This window comes from Lutra lutra, chromosome 8, assembly GCF_902655055.1.
Source record: "Lutra lutra chromosome 8, mLutLut1.2, whole genome shotgun sequence".
NCBI classification, from domain to species: Eukaryota; Metazoa; Chordata; class Mammalia; order Carnivora; family Mustelidae; genus Lutra; species Lutra lutra.
The window spans coordinates 61,409,008-61,417,484 of record NC_062285.1 but is presented as its reverse complement, the minus strand read 5'-3'; the positions used below and the strand labels follow the sequence as shown (position 1 = coordinate 61,417,484).

At 41.3% G+C, this 8,477-nt stretch overlaps 1 long non-coding RNA gene across 1 annotated transcript; it reads left to right on the top strand.

Moving 5' to 3' along the window:
• The first annotated feature begins 1,540 nt into the window (after window positions 1-1,540).
• On the top strand, window positions 1,541-7,841 carry LOC125107831 (uncharacterized). The gene is made up of 3 exons (XR_007129665.1): window positions 1,541-1,557; window positions 2,282-2,374; window positions 5,432-7,841. It is a non-coding gene; the product is annotated as an uncharacterized LOC125107831 (long non-coding RNA).
• The last annotated feature ends 636 nt before the right edge of the window (window positions 7,842-8,477 follow it).

Here is an 8,477-nt window from a genome sequence, read left to right as displayed (position 1 = left end):
ATACAGTCAAAACAAAAATGTTCTCGGGCATTATTTTGTTTGTTGCTAGCTTTTGGCAGAGCTGTTTTGAAGGTTGTTAGCTGTGTGCAGGCTGGGCAGTTAACCTGAGCACAGGGCTGGGTCTCTGGCTCTGAGTATCCACCTCTGCCCCATTCATGCCCCACTTCTTCGCCCCTCAGTGGACACTCCTGATTGGCTGTTCTCTTAACCACCCCTTGGAACAGTTGCCTTGAGGCCTGCCATATTTAGTGGGGGCCCACCCTGCTAATTTATTTTTCCGGCTTCATGCTTGAATTTCTTCTAGATTTAGAGCTTTGATGGAAGGGATATAATATATCAGAAAACTAGATGGTTTGATTTACCAAATTCCAATTTTTTGTAAGATGATAGTTCCCTAAATGCTAGTTAGTTATTAAATATATTTTATGTAAGTTTGTTGAATGTTAGGATACTTGTGAAAATAAAGAGTGGGTGCATATTGCCATGGTTCATAAATTGAAGGCTGACCTAAATAATGGTGATATGGAGTAAATAGGAAGAATCCTGGACAAGCAGGCAGGAGAGATTGGTTCTTGGTATCACTTAGTCATGCCCTTTGGAGAGATGTTTGACCTTTCTTGGCCTCAGTTTCTCCATAAGACTAGATAAACTTTAAGAATCCTTTTAATTCTATGAGACTAGTTTCTAGGTCTACATAGCTGGAAAACTTGCAAAATCAGCAAGGATGTGTTTTCATTCAGGTATCTTAATCTCCTAAAGATACCCTAAATTAATTTTGATCAAAGGTGTTTTTTTTTTAAATGAAATGGATTACTACAATAATAATATGCTTGGGTGAAGGGCACTGGCTCCAGACAAAGAGATTGTTTTATGGCTCTCCCAGTTCTTATCAGGGAAAGCTAATATTTTCATCAGAACTGGAATATGTTCTCCCTCGGGAAAGCCAATGCCATGTAAGCCAACACATATATTGTCTTGGGGCTTAAAGGGAAATTCTATACTGGAGACAATCAGAAACGTTCACATATTTCTTTTCTCTTTAAGCAAAAACAGAGCTTCACCAACAAATTTGGGAAGTTGTCATATTTGAATTGTTTTCCTTTTCAGAGGAAGGGTGTGCAGTATTGGATACAGGGAGAAAGGTTTTTCTAGAAAGTTTTAATTTTTTTTGAAGATGGGGAGGAAGAACCCGCTTTTGAGGCAAAACAGTCATAAAATGTCATTTATATATTGACCCATATTTACAAACACTATCCTTTAGCAGATAAGCATGGCTGTTAAGTGCCGGCCAGTTATACTTACTATCTCTTTATAGCCAGAGACACCATTAGGGCCATTAACAGTTACTTACACTAAGCAGAATGGAATAAACAGAAAACTGGCTATAGACAGAAAAATGCGATCAAGTGGGATTGTCATTAAAGGGAAGTTCTATAGGGGCTGAATGGTTGGGGTTCTTCCATCAGTCCTAGATCAGAATTACCTCCATACCCTCTTTGTCCTTCCAACATGCTCAGATGCTCCAGTCAGAATACACAGCCCTCAGCTGACCTACCGGTAAGGAAACAACCCAATCATACAGACATTTCCATAGAAGGGTTTAAATTTTTTTTAATTTAATTTTATTTTTTCAGTGTTCCAGGATTCATTGTTTATGCACCACACCCAGTGCTCCATATAATACGTGCCCTGCATAATACCCACTACCAGCCTCACCTAACCCCTCCCCCCTCCCCTCCCAAACCCTCAGTTTGTTTCTCAGAGTCCATAGTCTCTCATGCTTTGAGGAGGGCTTGACATAAAGACCTTTCGTAAAATTTCAGGTTTGTTTTATCAACATGATAAGTGTGATTTTAAAATTAAAAAGAATTAATTTTAAATATCACAGCTTATTTAATAGCATAAAGTGAGCCTAGCTATACTTTCAACATTCTCTTTCTCTCTCTCTCTCTCTTTTTTTGTGTTCAGTTAACCACTATATAGTACATCATTAGTTTTTGTGGTAGTGTTCAACTATTCATTACTTGTGCATAACACCCAGTGCTTATCATCACATGGGTCCTGCTTAATACCCATCACCTGGTTACCCCATCCCCCACCTCCCAACCTTCTGTAACCCTCAGTTTATTTCCTGGAGTCCAGAGTCTCTTATGGTTTGTCTCCCTCTCTGATTTCTTCCTGTTTTCCCTCCCTTCCCTGTGGTCCTCTGCACTATTCCTTATGTTTTACGTGTGAGTGAAACCATATAATTGACTCTCTCTGCTTGACTTATTTCACTCAGCATCATCCCCTCCAGTTCCATCCATGTCGATGCAAATGGTGGGTGTTCATCCTTTCTGATGCCAGCCATTCTTTTGGACATGAGTACTGCAAGGTAAGATGACATTGGTGAGTCAAGGGTTAACTACACTATAAGAGCCCCCCCGAGCAATTTTCCTCTCACCTCATAAGGAGACAAAGACTCAGTCCTGGATATTACTTCCCTCCTTGATTTGTTAGATTTTACGGGAAATTTAACGTGGTATGTCCTTTGTATCAAACCACTGAAGGAGGGTATTTCACTTTGAGGAAATCTTATACACTCGAAAGGAATTTCACAATTAGTGGGGTGAAATTCACATGACTAGCAAAAGTTTCATGCTTCACAAAAGGCTCTTTTAGTGAACCACTCCCAGCGCTCCAAAAAGAACGTGTTAAGTGAGGAACATAAGCCTGTTTCCTGAGTAATGACTCCAGGTAAATTGACACAAAATGGCCAAATGTTCTTCGTGCCTCGCAGGACCCAGGAGAAATCAGCTAATTTATAATTAGAATGCCTCTGTGCACTGGCATCAAACCTTCCACCCTGCTTGGATGCAAAATTGTATTTTAGTGTTCAGAAGGTTTTATTTTATTTTTTTCTTAACCACCTCTCTGCCTCTCAACAAGAGGTTCTTTTGGGTGACACCTTTTTATTTATGAGAGAAAACATTTGCAAATCTTTTATTTTTTGTTTAACTTTGTTTTTACCAGAACCCGTGTATGGTGTATTCATGGAGACCAAATTAACTAATAGGGTTTAACTGTGGGTTGAGTGTTCTGGGGAAGTGTTTGGGTACTGAACTTATAAACAGAAGTCCAGTGTTCAGGGTCCCTAGAGAAATAATGACGGGTCCTGCTCACTGAACATTTGTGCTTCAGGGCAGGCAGTGAAGGGTAGGGGAGGGAAAGAGAGACCAAGTGTGTGTAGCAGTCACAGTGATGTTCCCACCAACCTGATTGTTAGGTATTTTTTTTTTTTTAAAGCAATGATATGCAGAACCTGTTATTGGAATAAGTGATGAAATCATGTAATGAATATGTTCGTGGGTGATTGGGGTTGGCTGTTAAGGGAAATCTGGAGCTGTTTTTAAAAAGGCCTTGCAGACTGTCGGACTCCTCTTGGAATGCTGGTTGTGAGCTGCTCACAACCCAGCTACCACTTCATTGAAGCTCTTTTTGTCTCCAAGCTCGTTACCCTGGAAGAATTTTTTTTTTTTTTTTAAGTTGTTGTCTTGTTAGAACCTTCTATTTTGGACAAATGGGAGAGTGAGAACAAAAGTAGAAATGCCCCTTGTTCGAAAAAGAAAAGACATAGCCAAGAAAACTTTATGGGCCCAGCATGCTTCCGCTGCGCTACTCTACTGCCAAGAAAACTTTAAAACGCTTTATTTTTTCAATCCAGAAAGGTTTTATTTTTTATTTCTCACTTTTCTGCTACATGTCTAGATCACCTCCCACTTGAAGTAATCAGGGAGGAGTTTGAAGAATAAGAAGATTTTTTTTTGATAAAAACATTCTGATTTTTTAGAGTCATGTCCCGGTGAGGTAAAGAGAACAATGAAGTGTGGCCCTTGCCGTTGGTCTTCTCTTTCTCCATTACTTACTTTCTACTTCCTCATTTAGCGTGACCGTTAATGTGTAACATTCAAGCGCGCTCATAATGCTCACTTCCTCTCAGTAGGACTTTCCAGCAAACTTACCCACTCTATTGTTCATAGGAAATTAGCCTAGTGGAGGTGTGCACTTGGTAACTTGACATACATCCACAACCCAGGGCATCTGCTTCTTGTCTCCAGCTGCCAGATCTACCAAGTCAACATGCTATCTCTGTCTCTACTTCTGCATTCCTATTAAAGAAGCCAAATTTTACTTTTTAGGGGCCATTAATTGAATAATTGATAGTTTTTTTTTCATTCTTGCGAAAATGGATTGCAGGTGTTGCGTAGAAGGATTTTAAAGCAATTACAGAGAGAAGGGTAGTGGTGTAGAGCCTGCCTGGGAGCTCAGAGGAGGAAGTCTAGAAGAATGTAGCCACCAGAGAGGCTCTGCTTGAAGAAATGGCTCACGGGGTTCACAGACAAGGGAGGCAGTGAGGGAGAGAGAGACACACACTCCACCCATCTCTAAGGAGGCAGATACCAACTTGTCCTGGAAACCAAGCCAGTCCTGTTTGTATAGAAAAAGCACAGATAATTTTTTTAACTAAAGTCACTTTCTAAGGAGAGATTTTTTATAGGTAAAATGTTATGAGAGTAAATATTTTAGTGGGATGGTTTCTGAGCACAGTTAAGCAGAGTGATCACAGACTCATCAGTTTACATCTGTTGTCTGTCATATTAATACCTCTTCTCACTCTCAAAAATGCCTGTTTGTGTCATACATTATATGGTCATGCTAATGTCCATTGAGACCAGCCTTTAGAAATGGGGCCTTATTGAATTAAGCGTTAGATCATGGAATTCTATCTTTGCTGTTAAGGATTTTGCAATCTAAAACAGAAAATTCTAGAAATAGTATTCAGTATGGAGAGTAAATACTTCTGTCTTGTGTTAAGGATATACACAGGGGATGACCTCAAGTTCTCATTTCTGACTTCCTTTCCTGGTAATGTCTGCCCGGATATCTCTAAGAGATTTCACGTTCCTTTAGACAAGGGTCAGGAAAGGAACAGGGGGAGAGGCTGTATATGACACAGGCATATAAATATCTTTGGGGTGCCTGGGTGGCACAGTCGGTTGAATGTCTGACTATTGGTTTCAGCTCAGTTTATGTCCTTTCAGGCTCTCAGAGTCTGACTGGGATTCTCTGTGCCCCTTCCCTCCCCCCACGCTCTATCTCTCTCTTTCTCTCTCTCAAATAAATAAATCTCACAAAAAACAATAAAAGTAAATATCCTTATATAAGCAAGGCAAATAAAACTTGCTTTCCTGCTAAACGTACACAGTGAGGCTGCCGGCAGTTTCCATCTTAGTGGATTAGTAAAAACACTGAGATCTCCGATCATTGTGATTCAAGCCTAGAACCCAGCGTTGTTAGGAACTCCAGGGGGAGATTGTTGTCTGTCTGTGGCTGGTGCAAGGATGACAGGATACGCTAATCACAGCATTGAAATAAAATTCTTTCCTCGCAGCCTCGGTCTGCTTCAAGATCTTCAGAGGATAGCTGTTCCCTGGAAGGCTCTCCCACAGGCTCGTGTCATGATCACACATGCAGTTCAATGACTCAGCCAGCAGGGAGAGGCCACCGGCTCCCGTAGGCATCCTCCAGTTCTTTCTCCAGTTTTCCTGCTTGCTCAGTGTCCTCTAGCGGTAACTTGCCTCCTGAGTGAGCACCTCCGGCCTCGCAGATGCACCGTGAGATCCACAGAGATCAGGCCACTTTGTTGGTGTTTTCTAATGAACGCGATATTTGCAGGCCTACTAAGTGCCAGGTAGTATGTCGTCCCCTGCCCCACCCCGCCCCGGGCTCTCAGGAACCCTCTGAGAAAGAGGCCCATCACACCCTGCGTAGATAAGCAAACTGACCTTTCAGGAGCCTAACTGCTGTGTGGTAAGAGTCAGAGGCAGGATTTGAAACTCGAATTCCTGAGCACTCAACCTGATGTGTTTTGTCTTGTTTGTTGTTGTTGTTGTTTTAAACAGTGCTCTACCATTTCACAATTCCAAGCAGATAAACATTTTCTGGCTCCGAATGAGTCCTAGAGGCAATCGATGAAGGAGACTTCAGAAGCCTGGGTCCGTCCTGCTTCACGGAATTGCCTCTGACCTTCCTGACCAAATGCCTCCTGAGAGGCCATAGGGCAGAGTGAAAAAAGAAAGAACCAGCTTTTAACCCAGAATCACATGGCTTTCAACCCTCACTCCACCACTGCACAATAAATACTTTATGTTCTGCTATGCTCGAGGCCCTAGAATTACAGTTTTGTACACGAGAGAGAAAATATTTGTGGTCAGATTTTTTTATTCTAGCTGCTCCTTGGTGTGTCATCTCTGAAATAGGGGTGGGTGTACCCCTAACCATTTGTGGAAGGCCAGTGTTTAAAGTTCTTCAACATATTAGGGAAATAAGGGTGTGTTGTAATTGAGGGCACATGATGACAACAATGACCCAGTGTAAAGCACGTTTTGCAAGTGAGGATAATCTGACTGGTCTAATGTTTTGAGAACCCTCTTTTGGGCTGGCTGGCTGCAGATAGGATGTTTTACATTATCCCGTATTTCAAGTAAACAAGTCCTGAATTCTTTCTGTGACATTAAAGGAATGAGCTGCCTCTTGCCCTATTTTGTCGAGACTGAATGCTGTGTCCCCTCAAAATTGGTATGTTAAAATCCCTCCCCCTTCCCCCGTGTTGTGGCATTAGGAGGTGGGGTCTCGGGAGGTGAATAGGTCATGAAAGCAGAACCCTCATGAATGGGGTTAAAGCCCTTATAAGAGAGGCCCTGGAGAGCTTCCTCACCCTCTCTGTCATATGAGTTACAGCAGAAATATGTCATCTCTGAACTGGGAGGGGGACGTCACTGGACACAGAATCTGCTGGTGCGTTGATCTCAGAATTCCCAGCTTCCAGAACTCTGAGAAGTAAATTTCTGTTGTTTAGAAACCACCCAGTCTATGCTAGGAACTTTCTCTTTCCTTTTCTTAATATAATGATTGAGAACATTGGCTTAGGAAACTGAGAATCATAGAATGTTATAGCGTGAGAAGAAGTAAAAGATTTTCTAAAAAAATATACAGATTAGAACACAAGTGGGATTATGTGTCTTGTCCAAGGTCATTCTTTAGTTCATTCATTCAGTGAATATTTATTGTGTGTCCATCATGTGCTAGGTACTGTTCTACTTGTTGAGTTACAGCAGTGAGCAAAACAGATGTGGTCATTGCTTTCGTGGATGTTTATTCTAATGGGAAGGGAACATTTGGTAAAAATTACACAAATATATAGTAGGTCAGATAATGGTAAGTATTCAGAAAACATAATTAAGCAAGGTAAGGAATAAAGAATAATGAAGGAAAGTGCTCTTTTAGATAGAATGTTCAATGGAGATGACATTCAAGCAGAGTCCTGAATGAGGTGAGGGAATGAACCATATGGATACCATATGGATACCTTCCATATGGAAGGAGAATTGCAGACAGATGGAAGCAAGTGCAAAGGCCCTGAGGTGAATTCGCACTCAAAGGTCAATGTAGCTGAAATTGATAGAGGGAGGGAAGAGTGACAGGGAATGTGACCTGACAGTAGCAAGGGAAGATTCACATCACATAGGGTCTGGTGGGCATGGTAACAGTCTGGACGTTTAGGGTTTCAAGTAGAAGAGTGATGTGATTTATTTATGTTTCAAAAGGAGATGACTCTCAAATCAAGATCAGCCAGAACCCAGGTCTCTTTAAGGTAGATGCCACAGGCCCTCCCATTATACCATGCAGCTCTGTATATTGCAGTTAACCTAGAAATCTTAGGAAAGCTCTGTATTTACACATTGCATTATCAAGATGGATACTTTAACCAGAGTTCTGTAAACACAAATAATAAAAATTATGCTCACACCTTCTCTTTTTTCTTTTTTTTTTAAAGATTTTATTTATTTATTTGACCAGACAGAGATCACAATTAGGCAGAGAGGCAGGCAGAGAGGAGAGAAAGCAGGCTCCCCGCTGAAGCAGAGAGCCCGATGTGGGGCTCGATCCCAGGACCCTGGGATCATGACCTGAGCCGAAGGCAGAGGCTTTAACCCACTGAGCCACCCAGGCGCCCCAATCACACCTCCTCTTTTTCTTATCTCAAGTAGCAACATTTCAGATTTTTTAATTGAAAAAAATTTTTATTAAAAATTTTTAATTCAAGCATAATCAACAGAGTTTTATATTATATTAGTTTAGATGTACAACATAATATTTATTCTATACATTAGTGCTCATCACGATAAGTGTACTCTTAATCCCCTTCACCTATTTCCTTCATCCCTATACCCCCCTCTCCTCTGGTAGCCATCAGTTTGTTCTCTGTATTAATGGGTCTTTTTGTTTGTCTCTCTCTCTTTTTTTTTAAAGATTTTATTTATTTATTTGACAGACAGAGATCACAAGTAGGCAGAGAGGCAGGCAGAGAAAGAGGGGAAAGCAGGCTGGCTCCCTGCTGAGCAGGGAGCCGGATGTGCAGGGCTTGATCCCAAGAT